Here is a 21,848-nt window from a genome sequence, read left to right as displayed (position 1 = left end):
CCAAACGAAGAGCCAGGACTTCTGCATGAACTGAAAAGCAGCCAGTGCTTTTCAAATCAGCAGGTAGAGAGGATGAAGGGCAGCAAACATCTTGTATCTGGAAAGGAGTGAAATACACTTTGTTCAGCATCACCAGACTGTGCTACTCCCCACCTGGGACTCACATAAAGGAGCTCACCTGTGAGCTGTGAGAGAGAAGAGCTTTGAATCCCCTTACAGAAACTATCATTGCTTTAAAAATAAAACTGTCATTTCCTGGCTGTGCAAAATTTGCATATTTCTTGGATATCAGGAAATCAATACAGAGATATTAATCTCTGTATTGATACCCTAATATTCAAGAAATATCTCAGATAGTTTCAGATAGTGTCTGCAAATTGTCTTTCCCCCCAGCATTTTTTTTTGTTCATATAGTTATCAGTTTTTATGAGCATTGTGTATCTCATGAATGCCAGCTAACCAGGGTGATAAAAATCTGAGAGCTGTGAGAACTGAAAAGATATTTGAAAGCAATTATGCAATAACTGTATTAAAACAAATTGGGGCCAAAGTCTAGACATTTGCCATTCAGTTACGTGATTCTTATCTCTGTCATTCAGTTTCTCCATGGAGATGGTCAGTAAAGTCTCCCCATAGAAGAAAAGATAGAAGGTCAACAGCAGAGTTAGCCAAACAGTAAATTTTAAACTGATATTGTATAATTTTTCATTATTGAGTTAAAAATGTAAAGCCAAATAATGCACTATTTTAATTGATAAGCCTTCTATGGGTTTCACTAGTAACTCTACTGCATTCCAAGGAGCTGGGATCCAATACCTTTTAGGAAACAACAAAATGAGGGTAGCTTCCAGATCAGTACAATTTGGACTCAGATATGGAAACTGAACAAGGACTCTGCAGGTCAGGATTCAAGACAAATTTCAGAGCTGAATGGAACAAAGACCACACAAGTCTTGAGGTCTGCTTTTGAAGAGAGAGTGAGCATACTGTGTATTTTTGCAGACTAGTGCTGGTAGCCTTTAATTTCTTCTACAGAATTTCACACAGTGACTTGAATCAAGGACTTTTCATTAATTAAAACACTGTATGAGCAATAAAGAGTACTTATCAATATAGGAAACTGCTCAAGAAATAATCCTATATAGAACTAGAGGCATGGTGTGACTTTAAAGCATATTCAATTTGCCGTTACTTTGACAGACCTACAGAAACCACTGGGATTTGTCACATAAGTGATATTAAGAGAATTTGGACTCCTAATCAGATTTTACAGCTATTAAGTGATATATTGTGTTGTGTTTTGGAGTCAGTAGAGGAGCTTCTGTCCTCGGAGCATAGAGCAGAGGAAAGAGCAAAAAATAATCAATATTTTTGAAGGAAACAAGATCAAGATAAAGCAAGCAGGCTGGTGGGGTTGGTAGTGATCATAATTCTGACAGGATCCAATTGTCAGTTTTTCCTAAGTGCTGCTCTGTGTTTCTATGGTGTTTTGATTTATGAAGAAAATTTGTAGAAGCCTCATTTTATGAGAATGGGATCTAGATCAGTATGCAACTGATCTCTTGTTTCTTTAATGTCAGAACAACTAGAATGGTGGAAAAGTCCTGTGCTTATACCCTTATTTCCAAACTCCTGTTGCCTTGTCATGTATTAGATTGATAATTCAGATGCTTTCATAATCCTGGACTAGTGCCTTCATCTAGGCTGTATAGGTAACTTTCTGTGGCATTCATTGTTGTCATAGAACTGCCACATATTTAGATTTCCTTTTCACTTGAAGGCATATTTACAAAGCCCATTATTTCTATTAATATTTATATTATTATTTCTATCAAAAATTATATATCTATAGAGAATTATACATATTTAATTATCTATATTTAATTATTTATATATTGTATTATTTATTTATTTATTTATTTATTTCAAATGGTTCCTCCATTTGAAAACTGTGGGCAAGCACTGCTGATGATTCTAGTATTCCAACTATTTACATTTATGGTACTGGAGCTAATTTCCCTAAAGTTAGAGCAATTCGACCTATCTGAGCTGCAGACAATTTTCTGGATCTTTCTTTTTTGGAGGGAGAATTGGAAAATAATTCTTAAGAACAAATATTTTCACATATAATAAGAGTGTCATGTGATAAGGGGAGGGAAAGAGAATTGCTCATAACACCTAACAAAATTAACTCAGGGAGTATTCATTATTAGGTAGTTGGTAAATTTATGTGATCTTTTAGGCAAAAAAATTGCTTAAGATATGGTAGAAATATTGCCTGTTAATATATAAAATGAGGCACTGTGATTCACATGGGTTCTTATGAATTGGCACATTCAGTAAAAACATATTTTCTTTGTTTACACATTTTTTTTTGCTGTTTTGAGAACAGAGGAGATTTGAATGTGTTTTCAAGCATACCCACTACATGTTTTTACAACCAAGTTCATCATTCCCAGCTCAGTTTGCCTCTTACTTTATCAGTTCTTCCCACCATGATTTTTTTGTTGCAAACAGAGAGCCAAGACGTAGGAATAAATCCCCTGCCATCACCTCAGACATATTGTTTTGAGGTTCTTTTCTCTCTTATTTCCATGCTGAACTCATATTCATGTGTCTCCCTCCAACCTCTAACATTATTTCTTTTTTGAGCATTTTTTCTTGAACTGCTTGAAATTGTTGACAGAAAACCACTTACTGAAGATTCTAGCAGCACCACTCATAAGAATGCCAGAGTAAGAAAAACAGGGGATAGTCTCTTGCAACTGAAATATTTGAATCAGTAAAAGTGTTGGTTGTCTTCTAGAACCACATGATTTCATCCTAAATTGCTTCTTCAGCACAGAGTGAAATAACAATAGAAGTTATTTCTTCTTGGGTGAGTCTTTTCTTCCAATTAATTTAGTGAGGAATTGAGGCTATTGGCATCTCTTGGAATGTTTTGCTCACCATTAAGACCCCCTTCTTCCAAATTACTCCTCTAGAACCACAATTAGTCTCCCACAGGGGTTTTCTTTTTGATGTTGTTTTAAAGAAAGTGATTTATGAGATTGCCCTGCTAACATCATGAAAATGGGCTTTATTGCAAGACTTTCCTGTGCTTTATTGTAAGAGCTCCAGCCTGTTATATAACATAACCCAAAGTGTTGGAGCCACTGTAGGTCTTTTCAGGGATTTTTACTAAGGTAAGTTTCCATGGGAGCTGTGTTTTCTCTAGCATTTGTTTAGGTGGATGCAAGCAGAAAAAGCATGCATCAGCCCAGACACTCTAAGCACTTTCTCACACAATCTCAAGAAAGACATAATTTTAAGGTTTGAACTACAGTAATTTAATAACTTCTGAGCTTGGCATTTGACAGCTTGCATTAAGTGATACTGGTAGATAAGGGATTTGGCACACAATGCACTAAAAATCCTTCCCTTTGAGGAAGGATCCACAGTATTAGTGCTGTGCTTGGATACAAATTTCTTTATAAATTTCATACCTGCTCTCCAGATTTCAGCCTGTTATCATCTGAGGTTTTGGGTTCATGCTTTTTACTAGTGGATGCATTCTCTCCCTTTATGAACCTTGTAGAAAGCTGCCTTTAAACAACCTGAGCTGATATTTGCCTTGTGTCAATACTGGACTAAAACAGAAAAGGAAAAAAAAAGCATATTTCAAACCCACTAGAAAATAACTTTTGACATATGATAGTTAAAGCTTAAACTAGTTCCTATCTTATCCCTCTGTGTATTTATAATCCCTCTTGAATTCCAGCACATTTTGTTTTGACATTTTTCTCAATAGTTACTAAGACTAATATGAGTAGTCTCAATCCACTCCAAAACTGTGATACAAAATAAAATACACCAAAGATTGAAATGATATACAGCTATGTAGTGAATACTTAACCATGTCATGGCAGGAGAGCTTGGGGACTCACTTTCAAAGTGAAGTTGCCTTCATCTTCACTACTTGTTATGCTGCATTTAATCAAAGTAGCTATTATTCTAGACCTTGAAGCATAAAGTACTGAAGGAGAAGGCATCCTTAAATGCTTTATTTTGATATTTAGGCAATAAAGCAAACAAACTGGGGCTTTTTTTTTGATGGGCCACTCTCCTACAAGAGCTCCTCTGGCAGAACAAGTGTAGTTGTGGCACAGCTCCTCTTCTCCACATGGCAGCCCACATGGGACACCCTACCATGTTCAGCTCTGTTCAGCATTAAGGCTGAAATCAGTCTCACCATGTTTACTCTGGGGAAAACCAGCAGCTGCCCTGCTGGTGAAAAGCTGTCTAAAACAACTGTTAGTTTTACAAGTAGAACCAGTATTTTTTTCCCCTTCCACTCCCACAGCATCTTCCTCCTCCAGACTTCTTTTGTTGCTTAATCTTTCGAAACCATTCCTATTTGCTGTGTAGCCAACCCAAGCAGTGCTGCTTCCTGGTCATGACTTACCACGTTCCTTACCACGATCTCTGCCAGATCAGTCCATGTCTCACAAAACAGAATGGGACCTTGACTGGTTGTAGACTTAGGATTTATTATCTGTCTGTATCATACAAGCAAAAAGCAAGAGGCACAGAGAAACAAACATCCATGCAAATCCAGATCAAAGACAAGATGGCAGCTTATGCAAAGTCTTTTTCTACATATTCCTTGAACCAATAGCATGAAAGAAAAGGTGCAAAGTCATTATACTCTAACCAATAAGAAGAGGACCCACGTGGGTTTAACATTAACAAAAGGACTTCTATGGACCTCAAACAATACACAATAATTCATTTTATAATATTGAAATTTTTCTATCTTTGCAAAGCATATATCTAGGACTTTTCACATCTTGAGCTATCAATAAGTTCTTTTTCTTTCTTGTTCTTTCTTGTTTCTTATGATAAATATAAATGTATTCACTTGGTTCTTACTTTCCTAGCTTCCCATGAGAAGGTATTGAAATTTCCCAGCCTTTCTCAGCTTTATGTCTATTTTCTGGGGCCTTTTTGCACTTTCTAAGGTCTTTTACCTTTTTATGTTCCTACACCCTGCCTTTGGAGGGCTGGCACTTCAAATATGAGAGCAGGAAGCAGTGAAAAAGGCTGTGAGGAGACATCTGATTTTTGGATCTCCATCTCTCCGCTCCACGAGCACCAGGTTTGCCTTCCACAAGGTCTGAGGCCTGCACACACTTTGCAGCATTGCACCACTTAGACTAAAAATGTTAATTGTGATAAAACCCCTCAGATGTCACATCCTTTCAGAGACCTTTTCCTGTGGGAAGACAGGAAAAGGTCTCACCTGTGCCCAGGTGTCCTGATGGACAGATTTTGGAAGTGTATCCGAGGCAAGACTGAATGGAAGCTTGTGGATAGCCATGCTTCAATCCATTTTAACCTTTTGCAAAATCAACCTCTTGTTTCAAGGTCTTCATGTTTAAAGTCTTAGGAAAGTTGCTTGGATATTATTTTGGGAGGTTCTTAAAAACCTCAGCTTGGCTCTTGTGCAGTTCCATCTGAGGCACCAAGTCATGCTCAGAGCCCATCTTTGTGAAAAAGATCTCAATAAGGAGCAGTTTAAACAGGGCCATCAACAGAGTTTTAAACAGAATGTTGGACCAGGTGACCTCCACACCTTAAATGATTCTGTGGTGCATTGATGCCCTCAGGGGAATTCCTGCAGGAAAAAAAGAGTTGAGGCATGTGATTGCAAATGGTAGTACTTTTCACCAAAGCAGGAATCAGCAATATAATAAGATTTACTGTCATCTACATTCTTTTCCTTGAGTTCCAGTCACAGAAGTTTGTATACATATTAATTAAAGGGACACTGAGTGAGGAAATAAACATTTGTTTGTTAAGTCTCTGGTTGATTGATTCTCCAAATAAAATAATTTCTAAAATGCATTCCTAATTTCTTAAGTTATGCATTTGTCTTTTCGTATTTCATTATGGAATTGATATGTTTAGATTGCTCTCTTTTAGTCCTATTGCAATTAGACCTAATTATTGCCTTTATTTTTTCCTTCCTATTTGCTTTTAAAACTCTGGAACAATTGCAATTTTTATTTGGTCAAATTTTACAGGAATTTACTTATCTCCATCTCTATCTTGTAATTTTAGTGCTATATAGATTCTGAGAAACTGCAGACAGATCAAAATTAGTTTAGGAGGCCAATGCTTCTGTCAATATTATTTTCTTTTTTCTTTTCTACAGAAATGAAGGATAAAATGTCATTCTAATTTCATAATCCTTTCCCTTTAGGACAGATTGTAAAAGGAAGGGGTCTTCCAAAGAACTTGTTATGGTTGTTTCTTATTTCTGTTGTAGTTGTCTGAGGCCCCGGTCAAAATCTTAGTCATGTTTTTCTAGGCATCAGTTTAATACATAGAAGCAGTTCTTGCTCAGCAACCTTATATTTAGGAGGCAGACCAAGTAGATAAAAGAGAAGAAAACATTTTATCCAGGCTTATTCAGACAGGTTGAATTTTATCTTCACTGCAAAAAGGCAGAACAAAAAGTATTCCTGAAACCAAATTGATACCTGAAATTGAAATTCTAGTGAATCAGTGGAGCAAAAGTCAAAGTTATCTCAATGCAGCTGCAATCATAGAGATGAGATTAACAAGTATAAAGTGTGCTGCCTAGAATTCTACTTTGACCAAAACTATTTGACATAAAAACGCCATCCTTCTAATCCTCCCTACCATACTCTGTTGTCAATACCTCAGGAAAGGGGTTTAGGGCTGCTTATGAGGCTTTTAGTAGTATGAACTCCTGTCCCTTGCTTGCTAAATCAATAAGACACAAACTACATCATTACAAAAAGTTAAATGTTTGTTAAGGTCTTTCTTACCCTGTGACAGATACTTCCTGGTTTTGGTCTATGGCTTTATGAAAATGACCATACAAAGGGCATTTGTTTGAAAAAAAATGCAATTAGAAAGTTCAATTCATTTCTTATATACTTTCCCTCTCCAACTGATTTTAACCACATCTCCATGTGAGATATGTCTAGTTAATTGCCATCTCCAAAGTGAAATATTGATTCTGACACAAGCTGTCCAGATAAGAGAGGTTACCTTCCACTGAAAACACGTGTTCAAAACAAACTTTCTCATGTATCTCAAACAAACCAAATTCATTATTCACATTTCAATTGTATTATAGGTGTTTGTAATTTATTCTAGCTCTATTCCATCCCTTTATGGTTCCAATGGGCTGCTCTTTGTTGTTATTGCTGACCAACTTTCAGTAGTGCATTAAATTGTGATTAACATCTGTCACATGTTGTTTGTACTCTGTTCTTCTCCCCAGGGATGGAAGTGTGTGCAGCGAAGTGTACTGTTAATTTGTTATTTTAAATATGAAAGTTGTTGTGTATTTATTAAAAAAGGCATGGTCAGGGAATGAGCCTTACTTTTGGAGCAAAAAATGAGTGTGCTTGTGATGCATTTTCCCCTCATCCCTGATTAGAAATAACAATATTGTGAGTAAAATTCACATAGAGACTTCATTTTGTAGGAGCAATATGATGTCACGTGGGTTTTTTTACAGCTTCCATCAGTGTTTTGTTTTTCTGCATTTGTTCTTACAGAAAGGCATGTCTGCTTGCCAGTGAATTATCTGAGTCCAAAATTCTTTTTGGATCATAGATTATTTTTTACCTTTAGTAGCCACAGTGAAGATATCATATGGACGTATATATACACATATATATATGGTACTAACAATACTTTAACATAAAAAAAATTAGTACTGCCAGTAAAAAGCAGTCCTTCATCAAGGATTATGGACACCATTTTACAGCGCTTTAACTTTTATCTTGTTTTTTCTCATTTGTGGTTTCTGAAGCAGTTCCTCATGGAACTTGCCATTGCTTTCCTTGCTCATTTTTTTGCCCAGTTTATTTCTGGTCATCTTGGCCTATGCAAAAGCTAGAAGCTGTGAGCTATTATCTTTTAAAAATGTGAAAACTTGTTTTCATATTTATTGGGCTGTTTCAGACTGAAGTGTTGGAAACAGTTGGGAGGATAATCAGAAACTTTCTGAGAAATACTAATTAATGAAAAATTTAGTGGTCTGGATTGCTTTTAGCACAAGAGGCTCATTCCTTGTCAGGTTTCTATATCCATGGGATGTTTGCTTTGTTATCCTGAGAGCACTTTCTAAGTGGAAAAAGGAAAGTTTGAAAAAGAATGCATGATAACAGAAAATGAGAGTATTATAAATATGAACTCTGGCTCTCCTAAAACAAATGGCTAAACTCTAATTAACCTCATTGGGCCCAGGATTTCATCCTGAGTGTTTCTGATAGTATTTTTTGAGCTATAGAATGTAAGTGTGAAGAAATACTATTATCTGTGTAATACAGTGGTGGAGGGTGCCATGAACTACTGTGCACTTAATGAAATTCAAAAAGAGTTCTCTGTGTCACTGAGAGTCACTGTCACCAGGCTTGCCACGTGGGAGTGATTTTCTCTGTTACACTCCACTCTTTGAAGCAAGGACAATTGAGAAATCTGGCATATCAGGTTTCAGTACTGCTGCTTGCATCCCTTCTTCTTCCCTCTCTGTTGCCTCATCTAATGTAATTCTCCATCTTCTTCTGGTTTTGCCTGGAACAACCCACAAAGTGCAACAACATCCATTGGCTTTGATTTGGGTTACCTGACTTTTCAAAGCTGAATGAATAGCTGAACCGTTCAATTTGAGAACAGAACAGAACAAACCAGTTGAACAGTTCCTATTTCATGCTACATTTTTCACCTAAAATGATACCTCTAACCCAATGTTGTTATAGCTAAGATTACAATAGGGAGAAGACCTGGACAAAAGAGAGACTATATTTGCTCTACAAAATAAATTTTCTCATTTAGCAACCTAGGCTGAGAAGCTGCCATCTGTTAAACTGCTCTGACAAGATGCCTCTGAGTGACCATATCCTGAAGCAGAGAGAACTAAGATTAAACCATTCTGTCACAAGTAAACAAGAAAGAAGATGGCCTTAAAATTGGAGAAGAATTTTCAAAACTGAAGAGACAATTCAGTCCCTGATGTTAAGCTGGAAGGTTGTCAGAACTTCGAGAGCATGCTTGAATTAACCTTTCGCTTTCATGTCAAGGACTTAAGAGTCCAAAATGAAAGGTGTGTTTTGTGCCATAGGCTCTCTTCAGTCTTTCTCTAGGATTCTAGGAATCTTCTGGATACTCTTAACCTCTGGAGCAGTAGGACATGATAGAAGAAGTCTTTTGCTTGGAAGAATTTAGTACCATGTATACCTGGGCTAGCCAAAAATCCTGGGCTTCTATGTCTGGTAGTTAATCAAGAACAGGAACTTTGTGACTACACCTAATAGTGAGCATGAGTTTCTGAGGATGCCTTTGCTTCCTGTTGAATATTATTATAAGGGTAATTTCTCATGGAGCTAATTATGTCTAGTGTCAAATTAGAATTTGCCAGTGTTGATTATAATTGGTTGTGTTTGCTGCACAGAGAAATTCCTAATGCAGTGCTGTTTAAATCATAGTTCTGGATTAGCAGTGGAGAAGGATTCTTTGGAGTGAAGAACTGACAACTGTAATTGTGCAATGAAATAATTGAACCATGCTAAGTAATTAAGGAGTCTATTCATAGCCAGAACATATTTCTGACTCTTTTGCCACCCTCCTTTTTTGTTACCTTATGCACAAGGGAAAGAAACAGCGAAGTTGTGTTGCCATAGCTTAACCAGAAAAAATAATTGTGTAAAGGTGGGATCAGTGGGCAGCACTGCATTAAATATATATCAGAATGTGGCTTTGGTGGCCAGGTCAGGGCCAGGGACAGATTCTGATTTGTGTGAGTAAAAGAACTTAACAAATTTCTGGATGGAATTTCTCATCCAAAGTCATTTGCTCAGCTTCTCCAGGGGTAGTGCTCCTCTTGAGCAATGTGGGTCAGCTGCTCCTTTGTGAAAGTTTCATCACTTCTCTTAGTCTCAAGAAAGTGGCATACTGTTCCTTAAATATTTTGGCAAAAGCTGAACCTCACTGGAAGAGGGGCCTCCACATTGTTTGCACAGAGGCCAGGGCCAAACCCATTAATCTGGTTTATGATTCAGGGACTGAAATCTGAATAATCTGGAGGAATTTGTTCTTGAAGTCCTGGTTTTGGCCTACTTTAGCTACTTTCTTGGTTTTATTTCTTATATATTGATAAGGTATTTGAGCAGTATAAATCAAAATTAATCAAAAACTATACAGCCCTGAGCCATGTATTTGAGTCTGGGGAAAAGAACATGAGGTTTTGCTTTGTGGTTTGACTGCTACCTATCTCTGTTGCACGATCCTAAGAAGACAGGGTGGATTTTTCATGGGAAGGAAGATGATTATCACTAGTACAGAGAGGGAATATGTAAGAGATGGTAATGAAAGAGCTAAGGTCATGGTTCATGGCAAACAGGTGAAATAAAAATATTAGTTGCTGTAAAGATAGTAACCCTTCAGCAGTTGGGAATTAGCTCTTGTGATTCGTACTTTAGCTTGTCGTGTCAATTTGTCAGCGCAGGATGTATAGCAGGAAAAAGGACTATTATGTCTCTCATGTTCCATTTCTTTTACTTGTTTTAGTCATGGTTATAAACTGTACTGAGGTTCCTCTCCTGGATTGCTCTTCCTATCAGAGATGACATAATTTCTTTGCTGAATCATTTCTAGGTCTCATTATTTTCTCTTAAAAGTTATTGTAGAAGCAAATTCCTGTGCATCTTGCTTCATAGTGCAGTTAAAGTTCTTTTAATTTGAAAGACATTTTAAGAACTGAGATGCTAGTGAGACTTGAAAATTGCTCAATGTTAACTCAATTTACTTTGGTATTAGATTAACATTAGTTTTCAAACACTTATACCCCTTTTTAAGTTCTTAAGTTACATATTAAGCACAGCAAGCATTATAGATTTTGCTAGCAGTCTAGATAAGATCTGACTAGATTTGCTATTTCTAAAATGACATTAAAACAGTCCATCTTAATCCTCTACAATTCAGAAAAAATAAACAAAAACTCTAAGGTATTTCTGTTTGTCTAGACATAAACCCAAGTGGTTTTGGTTTTTTTTTTTCTCTACACTAAAAGCTTCCACAGTTGGTATTACATTTCCATGTAGAGATTAATCAAGGACAGGTCCCTACTGGTGATTTCTGTCCCAACAATCTGACTGGTAGAAATGGTGGGAAGAAATCTGACAAGTTTTTTTCCTCACTGACCTCTTCCATTTAGACAAACCTTCATGACAAAGGCTGGTTTCTGGGCTTACCTCTTCCTCTACCAAGTCACTTTGTTTTCTAGGTTGTGTAGCCCTTAATGTGCCACCAACTCCTTCATCTGCTGGGTTTCTGGGCTTCTTTGGTGAGGAGCTACAAGCCCAAGGACAGGAAGGTTTGATCCACAGTAGACTTTTGCCCTCTTGCAAACATTTTCTGCTTTGCAGAAGGATCAAATGCATGTGTTGGCTCTCACCTCAGAGAGTTAGGCATGAAAGAGAAGAACTGCTGTTCCTGCCTGTTTGTAGCCTCAATAAAGAGGAGCCAAAGGCTTGGAAAGCCTTCAGTGTGCACCATGACAGGTGAACTTGGCTGGGGAAGCTGCCCTGTGCCCCCAGGATGCTGTACCTTATTCTGTGGAGAGAGCAGACCAGACCCAGGTGCTCCCACTGCCTCTTTGCACAGCAGCAGTGGTGGTGTCACAGGAGGACCCTGACCCTGTGCTCTTGATCACACTGGTGGTGATAAACAGGCTCCTTCATGGCTGGATGCACACACTCAACATCCACACCATGGGAAGGGTGTGGATGAGCTCTAGATTAAGTCATCATCTTCAGTGCAGCTCTAAGGTTTCTGGAAAAAAAGCCTTTGTGAGTGATCTGAATGACAGTTCATGTAGCATCGAGGGGGACATGCTAAGCAGTGTCCCTTAAGTTAGCCAGGATTGTGGGAATCTTCATCATGAGGACACTCATTTTATTATGGAGCTAACAAAACAGGAAATCCCAGACAAAAAATAGCCATAAAGCCAATATGTGTGCCATTTTACTGTCACTGTGGGCCTGCTGTGCTCAAGAACAAAATCATAATCTTGCTGAAGGCTCCTTTATTTCCTACACCACTTTTCATTGTCCAGAGTTTTCAATTTCACAAATGAAAATTAGGGAGTGTCATTCCCTTTTTTGCTAAGATATGCTTTGTTGCTAAGCATTTCAACCAAAGTGCTTGGAGGCTAAAATCAAGACAAAGCATTTCAGTGTCATCTCTTTGCTAAATCAATTCTCTGATGTTTATGTTTGTAGAGGAAAGAGCCTAATGAAGGAATGAGCCTGAATATGCATTAAGATGACGCATGCAGAAACAAGATGAATGCTCCTTAGAAACCTGTAAGTAGGATCTTCATCTGCCAACATACCAGAACATTAGGAGCTTAATACCATGGTGCAGGACATGAGAAACAAGGATTATATAGATTTCAAGATGCTGACTTCATCTAGATAGAAAAGCTCCATGCAGCTGTACAGGTTGGAGGCCAAAGGAGCTTTGCAAAAAGAAAATATTAAAAAAAACCCAAACCAAAATCAATTCCCGTGGGTCATAATGGACAACAAACTGGGCAGGAATCAGCAGTGTAATCTTACAAAAAAGGTCAAGCACATTGTATTTTGGTTGTACTAGTTAGAGTGGAAGCAGATTGAGGGAAGGGAGCCTTTCCCTCTTTTGCTCTAATCACTACAGCAAAAACTGTTTCAGAAAAGTCAGCAGTAATTAAAATGCCTTGCTGCCTGTTAGCAAGGAGGATCCTAAGAGAGGGGCTTGCCAGCACACAGAGACATTCCAAAATATTGAGCAACTGCTGTCCAACTCCACATTCATCCATCACAATGAACAGAGGGTCTTGCTGACTGTGAACTATGCATATTTTTGTGGTTTTGGAGCCATTCTCAGCCAGTCATTAAGGAGATGAAACTGAAGCACCTTTTTCTGTCTATTGAGGAATGCTGACACCAACTGAACAGAATGTGAATTGATTAAGGGCTTGCCACTTCTAAGGGCTTGCTTCAAAATCAAGCCAACAGCTTCAGTCATATTGCTGTGCATGCAGGGATGGAGATGCTTGTAAGCACTAATGGAGTGCTACACCAAGTGCTTATGATTGCACAAGGTTTTTGTGAGCCAGAAAAAGCGATTGCAAATGCCAGGTTGTGGAGATGACTGCCATTGCCTATTCCAGATTGTGCTCCTCCACCTGCAGTTGAATTCTCAATGCTGGATCTCCTCCCAAGCCTTTTCAAGCCAACCATGTCATGGAAATAGTTGCCAGTGATTTATCCAGAGCTTGGCATGAGTCCTTGGCTGGGTGGGAGGAAGAGTTTGGCCAACAGAGTAAATGAATAGAGTTGAAATAACTTTTTCCCAAAAATCTGATCTGTCTGCTTATGAAGAAAACCTTTTATTTTGCTGTTCTTGCAGGAAATCAACTTTTTTGTTTGTTTGTTTCACTAACATAATCTGTAGCAAATTCAGATAAAATGCATCTGAAAACATTGCCCAGAAGTTTTGTGGGATGCTTTGGGTTCAATGCTGGTGGTGGTCACTGTTGAATGAGTCAGCCACCAATAAGCACAGTGCTTCCCTGGGATATGGTCACAAATCAAATCCACTGGCCTCTCCTTGGAAGGAATTTCTCTGTGTTACAAATTGGCTTGAACTGAATTTTTATTGTCACCATGAACATTTATTTCAGTAGCCTCAGCTCTTTCACAGCTATTTACATGTCACAACTACTGAAAATGCTGTATTTCTTATCAGAACTACCATCAGTTCTGGCAGGTTAAAGGGTTTTCCCCAAAGCAGCCTGGTTTGAGCTGCTCCTACTGCATCATGCCTTTTGCAGGGGAATAGCTGAATCAAATGGCAAAGTCAGAGATGTTAAATACGATTACAATAGGCTTATTCCTCATTTGTTGACACAGTTACTCTTATCCAACTACTGGAGTGAGACCATATAAGATGAACCTGGGGCAGGTCGAGCCAAACAACAGTTCTGCCAACCCTTTTTGCCTGATACAGACAAAAAGAGTGGAGTCACCTCTAGTATTTTACTTCCTTTGTATTTGCAGAGTAAACCAATTCAGAATGACAAGAATCTGTGAAACTGGACCAAATTAAAAGCCTTTGACTCTTATTGATACAACCTTGCTCGAGCTTATAGGAGTCTTTACCAGCAGGAAGACTTCCAAAGTGTCAAGCATTATAAAGGTCACAGCAGGAGTGCACACTGACAGGTAACTCTGTTTTCTCTTGGTGGTACACAAAGGGGGATCACAGGACAAGAAACCAATTGTGATGCTCTGTCTGATACATGCAGGAGGGTTTTATCCTGATGAAAAAAATGTTAATGAGCTAATGAATGTTCATCCCTGCCTCTACTGCTGCAGCAGCAGCCTGAGGTACAGGAGGGCCTCGGTCACAGAGATTTTTGGAGCTGTGTTGGTGATGCTCCTCAGTCACAGAGATTTTTGGAGCTGTGTTGGTGATGCTCCTCAGTCACAGAGATTTTTGGAGCTGTGTTGGTGATGCTCCTTAGTCAGAGGGTTTTGGAGCTGTGTTGGTGATGCTTCTTGGTCACAGAGGTTTTTGGAGCTGTGTTGGTGATGCTCCTCGGCCACAGAGGTTTTTGGAGCTGTGTTGGTGTTGCTCCAAAGGCCACGTTCATGTGCTGTGGGCAGCCTCAGTCTGTGTCAGGCTTCTCAAGTGCCACAGGGAGAGAAGAGAGAGAACATATAATAGGAAGAGTAAGGATGTGCAAACATTGCCTTAATTCAATTATTATACTGTTCATAATTTAATGCCTTCAGAAGGTTTTGCAGAGGATGGGATTAGCAGAACTCTTAGGTTCAGGCTCCTGCTGGGGCTTGCAGGAAGGAGAAAGTATCCCAGAGCTCAGAAGTGTGGCAGTTCACTCCAAGATGATTTTGGTGGTCTGGAATCCCCTGTCAGTCTTCCCTGGCCCAGCACAGACATCTGAGGCTTCCCAAATAATAACTGCCACTCCTAGCATGAACCACTTTCTTCTCCTTCTGAACTTAGCTTGCTAAATTAGTTTTGACATAGACTATTTGGGGTGCAAACAGTCTATAAAATGTTAGTGGGTAAAGGTCTTTTTTCCCTGGCATAAGATTAACAAACCCAGAAAAAATATCCAAATGCTGTGCAGCTGATTCTGAACTGAATAACACAAGCTCTTAAAACAGCCTTCAGTGCTGAAATGAAATGAAATTTCCCTCAGAGTTTATTGATGTATCCCATTATGACACAGTGCACATGGTTCAATTAATTCAATAAAATTTTATATAAAACCAAAATGAACTTATAATTCTGCCATTAACTGCCAGCAATTAATATTACGTCTGCAGAAGGAAAGTCCCCTCAGTTCCATTCTTGATAATTCAGCCCCAGTAATCAGTAATTCATCTTTATTGCCTCAGTGCCCCTTGAACAAAAACAGAGAATGCAACATCTTAAAATTATTTCTAATTTAATTATGTGGTTTTAAATAAAGATATTTTATATTGGTGGTTTCTTATGACCAGGAAAAAAAACCCTCTGTAGCCTGTTAGGAAATGCAGTATACAGTAACAAATCTCTCAGCCATATTTTTCTTTTCACAAGTCTTCATAGATGAAGTGTTTTGAGAATCAATGTGTAATCTTTTCATCTGAATAACCTATGCCATAGTGAACATCTGGTTTGTGTAGTCTCACCATAACATGCCCACAAGAGCTCAGAAAATTTTAGAAGATCTCTGTTGCCTTTGCAAACATGGGGATAAGTAAATAAGATTTTTGCTTCTAATTATAAATTACTGTTTTTTCTTCTTAAAAGACCAGATAATTTGTACCATATGAAAGCAATAAAGAAATTATAAAGTCAGAAATTTTAATGAACTCATTTTTTTCTTTATAAGAGAAAATGAAAGTTACGACCAACTTCTTTTTTTTACAGTTTGATGTGTGTCATGTAAAGCTTCTTATAATGAACCCATAATTTATATCCCATATATAAACTTTTTTGACCTGCTATTTGCTATAGCTGTAATACAATCTTATTTATCCTCTTTCTTTGTTTTCTGGTAAGTAATTAAACTGTAAAAAAAATTGCAAAAATTGACAAAAAGAAAAAAAAAAAAGAAAAAAACCCCCAAAATGACAGTCAAAACCAAATAAATCCAGGTGAGTTCTTCACAATAAAGTTTCTAAGAATGCATGCACATTTTTGCCACTGGCTCGCTGGAGGTGATAAGACGCTTAGGCGCTCAGAAAGATCCCTTTGTTTGCCAAAGCTGCACAGGAGGACCCCTATATCTTCACTGAGGCTCCAAATTGCTGCTCTGGTGGTCATTCAGATCTGCTGATCATTCCGAGCTGGCTGGAGCATGCTGAGCATCTGTTCTCTTCCTCTCCTCCTTCCCCAAGAGTAAAGGTGTTGAGAAGGAGCTGGTATTCATCTGGATTTTATCATGACATGGGCCAAGATATTAAATGGGTTTTTTGAAGCACTTCCAGAACCAAGTATCTAGCTGGTGAAGAGATAAAAATGAGTTACAGATTGACTTGGGTAAGATAAAATGAATTATTTGCATGGTTTATGATATATTCCAGCACTGTAATGCTGGAAAATAGCCCTAAGCAATGAGCCCTGGAAGCAGCAGTTTCACTGCTGTCAGCTCCAAACCAGCTCCTGAAGGAAAGAAAACCACTTGGTCACACTGCCCAGTCTAGGGAGTAGAATCAGACTTGCTCCTCATAGTATAGATACTCATATATTACAAAATTTGTTTAACTAGAGGCACCTAAATGACTTGATGGACTGTAAAAATTGTCCCATAAGTTTTTTCGTCTCAAGATTATCTAACTTATTCTTTAAAGATCTCCAAAGGTGGGAGTACCCACACAGAGTTATATGCTACTTCCCTGTATTTTTCCCAATATTCTTTTCCACTGTCATTCAAACCTATAAATCTGAGTCATGAAAAAAGTAATCCTGTGGATTTGGGTTGGTTTTTAATTTTTTTTCTATTAGGTGGAGCAACATTTTTTCTTCAGCTCTTTCCCATATAATATATTTTCTTAGGTTTCTATTTGGTGTTCTGCCTACAGCCTTCTCACTTGGCCTACCTCTTTCTTGAAGTGTGGTGCTCAGCACTGGACAAGAGCTGCTGGACCCAAGTAACCTGGTAAGATTGTCACTGTGCTTTTGCTCTGATTGCACACCTTGCTACGCTGCATTCCTATTTCAAGGCAGTGTTGCCCTGTTGACACACAGCTGGAACAGCAAGGACAGCCTCTGTGTCTTCTCTGCAGAGCCCAGGCAGTGTTTCCTCCCTCCTCTTTGCTTTTTTTATCAGAAGAGCCATGGAGAATACAAAAACTCTGTGAAATGTTTTGTGTGAGACTGTGGAATCCTGTGAAATATTAGCCTATCTTCCCAGACATTCATTTGTCCACTTTGTCATTCTGAATTTCCCCTTCCTCCAGCATAGTGGCAGAAGTTCTCAAGATAACCTGCTCTGGAAATAATTTTTACTTCATCATTCTACAGCTGCTTATGGTGAGGAAGATGATGGTGTCCCTTTTTGTAACTTTGTTCAAAAACTGAAATGCTTTTTTAAAATTCACTCCTTATTTTCTTGTTAATACTGCAACTAACTCTGTCCCTGTGTATCTGTGGAAGTCAGGCAGGTGTTCAGCTGAGCCTTTGGGGAGCTGATAATGCAAAGCATCCCATCTTGGCAAGAGGCTTCCTCTGGAAAGCATTAGCATGTGACCTACTCCGTGTTTTGGGAGTGGAGAGAGAATTCCAAATTAAGAGGCACCATCCTGTCACTAGCTGTGCAAGACCCTGCCTGAATAAGTGGCACCTGCCCAGAGCCCTCAGTGCTAATTCTGCCAACTGAACTCATGGGAGGCTCCAGTGACGCCGTGGCTGCCTCAGGGCAGCTGCCCAAAACCAGATGTGACTTTTGTCCCCCTGTGCCTCAGCTGCCCTGTGGGTGTTACTCATTCCATCTGGGCTCAGCTGCCCAGGAGCCAAGGGTTTCTGGTGTAAACTACATGACTAAATTCTTATTTAACCAGGAAACTCTCCAGAGGACCATTCATCCTTTCCCAGCCACTGATCTCACTTCTGAACAAATTCTTCCCTGGACAAGCTTATTATATATTTCTGGGCGTTGAAGGAGCCTAGATAACTAAGATTGAAACTGTCAGTTTTAGCTAGGATTAACAAAGGCTTATATTTAAATTTATTCATATGTAAAGTCAGATAATTGTACTTCATGAGTCCACTGAGTGGACTCAGACTTTTCTTAGTTTTGGAAATGGTCTGTGAAATGGCAATTAACAAAAGAGCCTCCCAGTAAAATAAACTCATGCCTTCTACTATGCAAAAATTTCTGTCCAATTAATGCAGCAGTATGGTGTGGAAAATTTTGGAAAAATATACTAGGTGAGATTTGTTTCCTTTCCCCTTTGTGGGATTCTTCAGCCCATGAAAACAAGGTTACTTTAGTGTAATTAACCTTTAAGAAGCTTGGTTTGTTTGCATGAGTTGAACTCTGTCCTGAATTGCTGTATGTGAGAAGTTTCTTGCATCTGAAATGGGCTTTCTAAAAATCCAAGCCAATATATATATATATATATATATTTTTTTTTTTTTTTTCCCCAGGAAAATAACAAAATCAAGCAGGAATGATTTATGGATGGTTGGGGGAAAGAAAATAAAATGAATCATCAAAAAGGAGGAATAATGAGACTAGAATCATTCATGCTATTATGGGTTCAGCATAAAAACTTGTGCAGTTATGTGGTGTTGATATCAAATTGAGAGTTATTTATTGAAAATCTATGAACAAAAAGAGAGGTTTGGCTGTCATTTTATGTGGAAAAATGTTGCAACATGTAAAAAGAGCTATAGAATTTCATAAAGAAATGTTTGTCTAAGAATTGTCATAATTCCACCTGATAGGAGTTTCATTTTTCATATTTATTACTTTTTTGGATAATGAAAGATAAATATGTTTCTGAAATTTGGAAATAAGCTATGCTTTTAATCAGTTATCTTTATTAAACCATGTTTTTTTAACACAGTACAAGGGTGAACATAAAATCTTGCTCATCTAATATTGAAATGTGCTGAATAAAGTCAACTGAGCAATTCCATCCCTGTACTTTACCAGTGTTTTTAGATTTCTTTTGTGGAATTCATCCTAGCAGGCAGTTGATCCCAGGAGAGATATCAGAATCTTAAATGGGCAGAGAAATAAAAGAACACTGATCACATGAATATTTATGAGAATTATGATTAGAGACAGCTTTTAGCTACAAAAATTACATCTGGATTCAAATTTACTAAAAATTTATAGATGTATCCCTGAATTAACACTTAAAATGCCATATTACTGTTGCAAAGTTGAAAGTCTTATAGAGACTATTTCACTTTCTTTTTTACAAGACTTTGGGTTCAAGATTTCTCCCAATCCATATGGGCAGTGTGTGTCCATATGAAGAGTGAATGATGGAAGATCTGTGTAGTCAAATGTTCAACTTGTTCTCTCAAGCTTAGAAAAAATTGGCCTGTGAGTAATGCAGAAGCCTTTCAAGCCTTAGTTTGGGGTTTCTTAAAGATCAGATTTTTCTTTTTTGTTGTTGCTCTTCTGGAAATTTTGAAAATAATCTATACCCTGTATTTCCAGTCTGTTACATCTCATGAGGTAATATTTGGCTTCTGCGAATGGAATTGAGGGCATTTCATGGGAACAATATAATTGAAGCCCATGATCCTGTTTTTTTAATGTTTCTTAGGTCAGGAACTGCACCATTCGCTCTCTGTATTTATATTCTGCTCAGATGTTTCCTCTGTTCAGAATTCCTAATCCCTTCAGTTCCCCTCCCTCTTTTCTTTGAGAAAGAAAGTCTGGCAGCTGTGATAGCAAAAGCTTCAGACACACTGAGAACATCTGGAAACTTGACAGTGAAGATCTGAGTCCAGCAGCTCCATGGTTGTTGTCTGAGCCCTCTGCAACTGCTGGGTTATTTATCTCTGGCCTTGGAGAGCAGCTCCAAGTGAGTCTCTTTTTAAGAGCATTGCTAGAAGGATCATCATGGAAGCATTTGCTCATCCTTTTGGTCACTTTGAGGGCAGCAAAGGGCTGGAAGAGGTTCAGGAAAACGTTGTCACGGGAGAGTTTCTGGTTTGCCCCCAGGCGCTAAATGTGGGATATGTTCATTGAGCCTCAGCTCTTTATTTTCCCACCCAGCTCTGGGGTAGTTCTTCTGTAGGCATAACCTCTCATCAGAATTAAGCCCAGTTAAAATCTTCACCCTGAAGTCTGATGCTTTTAGATGGTATCCTTCTGTATCTTTGCACAACTTTAAAAATTTTCTCCATCAGAATTGTTGCTTTCTGTAAATTTGCCACTGCTTTAATTTATCTGAGAACTCAGTTTGCTGCCTTACAAAAAATAGCAGACCTAGGGGACTTATGGCTTTCCTGAATTGCCTCTTTTAGCACATTGTGACTAAGCTCAGCTAAAACAGGGAAAAATCACAAGGCAAGGAAGACGTTTTTGCTGCTTGTCTTCTACCCCACGGCCCTTTCACTGGCATGCAGAGTGTTTGAATGGGATGACTTCACAGACAAAGAACAGCTGCTAATAACTTACCTAGAAACACTTGCAGTGTTTAGATCCTAGCAAGGTTTTTGCCTTTGGGTTATTTAATTTATCTATTTTCTGACTTTTTGCAGGTCTTTTTATATTCTGTCAGGTAACATGGTTATTATTGTGTAATAAATCAAAGGTAATCATAGCACTTGATTGCTATAATTACCTCAAATGAGATCCTTTTGTTTTTAACTCTTAAATTCACCTCAGAGGAATATTCATAATTCCCTGTCCCTCTGAAACTTCTCTCTTATTGCACCATACAGTGAAATATAGGACCTGGAGACATTTGGTACCTCCCAGTGTGGTAATGCCTCATTCTAATTCCTCATATCTAAAGATCTAAAGCCTTTAAAAGTCCCCAGAATGTTCCTTTCAAGACCAACAATTCACAGTAAGTAAAAATACTTTTGAAAGCATGTTGTTACAATGCAATTAGGTATATAACCAGAGGTGTTCTTTTCAATGGCTTTCAGAAAATAAGATGAAAGTAAAGGTACAGGGAGTAAAACCTAAGCTTTTAAATGTTTTTAATTATAGATAAGTGTAATTATGTTAAACTGTATACCTGTTCTGAGAGGTATAGCTGGAATACTGCAAGTACTGCTAAGTAAAGTGAAAATATGAAGGAAAAATTAAATGAGAGCATAAGAAAACTCTAAATGTTCACATTACACTATTATCATGAATGGCTAAATCACAGGATATTTTAGAGGTAGAGAAAGGAACATATTTATTAGCATATTTCATACAAATACCAGTAATCTCATTTACATGAATATGAGTATCTATCAAGTGTAAATAGCAAAATTCCAAAAATTGTATTTTATGTGATGAACAGAGCACCCCCTTGCACTAGGAATTTATCTGCACCTTACATCTTAGCACTGGTAGAAATTCAGTATGTTGTTGTGAGTTTTTCACCTTTTTATTATTTTTTAGAAGTTTCTAATCCCTTTATTGATTTGAACTTTAAAAATACAAAGATTTCCATCAAAACTTCCTAAAATCTGTTCTGTTTTAGATGAATTCCTCTAATACCTTCAGCTGGACTCACTCTGCTATTTAAATGAATCTGCCCAGTCTGTACTTGTGCTGAGCTGTTCACCACAACCTATTTGAG

The sequence above is a fragment of the Lonchura striata genome, chromosome 5 (genome assembly GCF_046129695.1).
Source record: "Lonchura striata isolate bLonStr1 chromosome 5, bLonStr1.mat, whole genome shotgun sequence".
Lineage (NCBI taxonomy): Eukaryota > Metazoa > Chordata > Aves > Passeriformes > Estrildidae > Lonchura > Lonchura striata.
The sequence above is the reverse complement of the archived record's forward strand: the minus strand, read 5'-3'. Positions refer to the sequence as shown.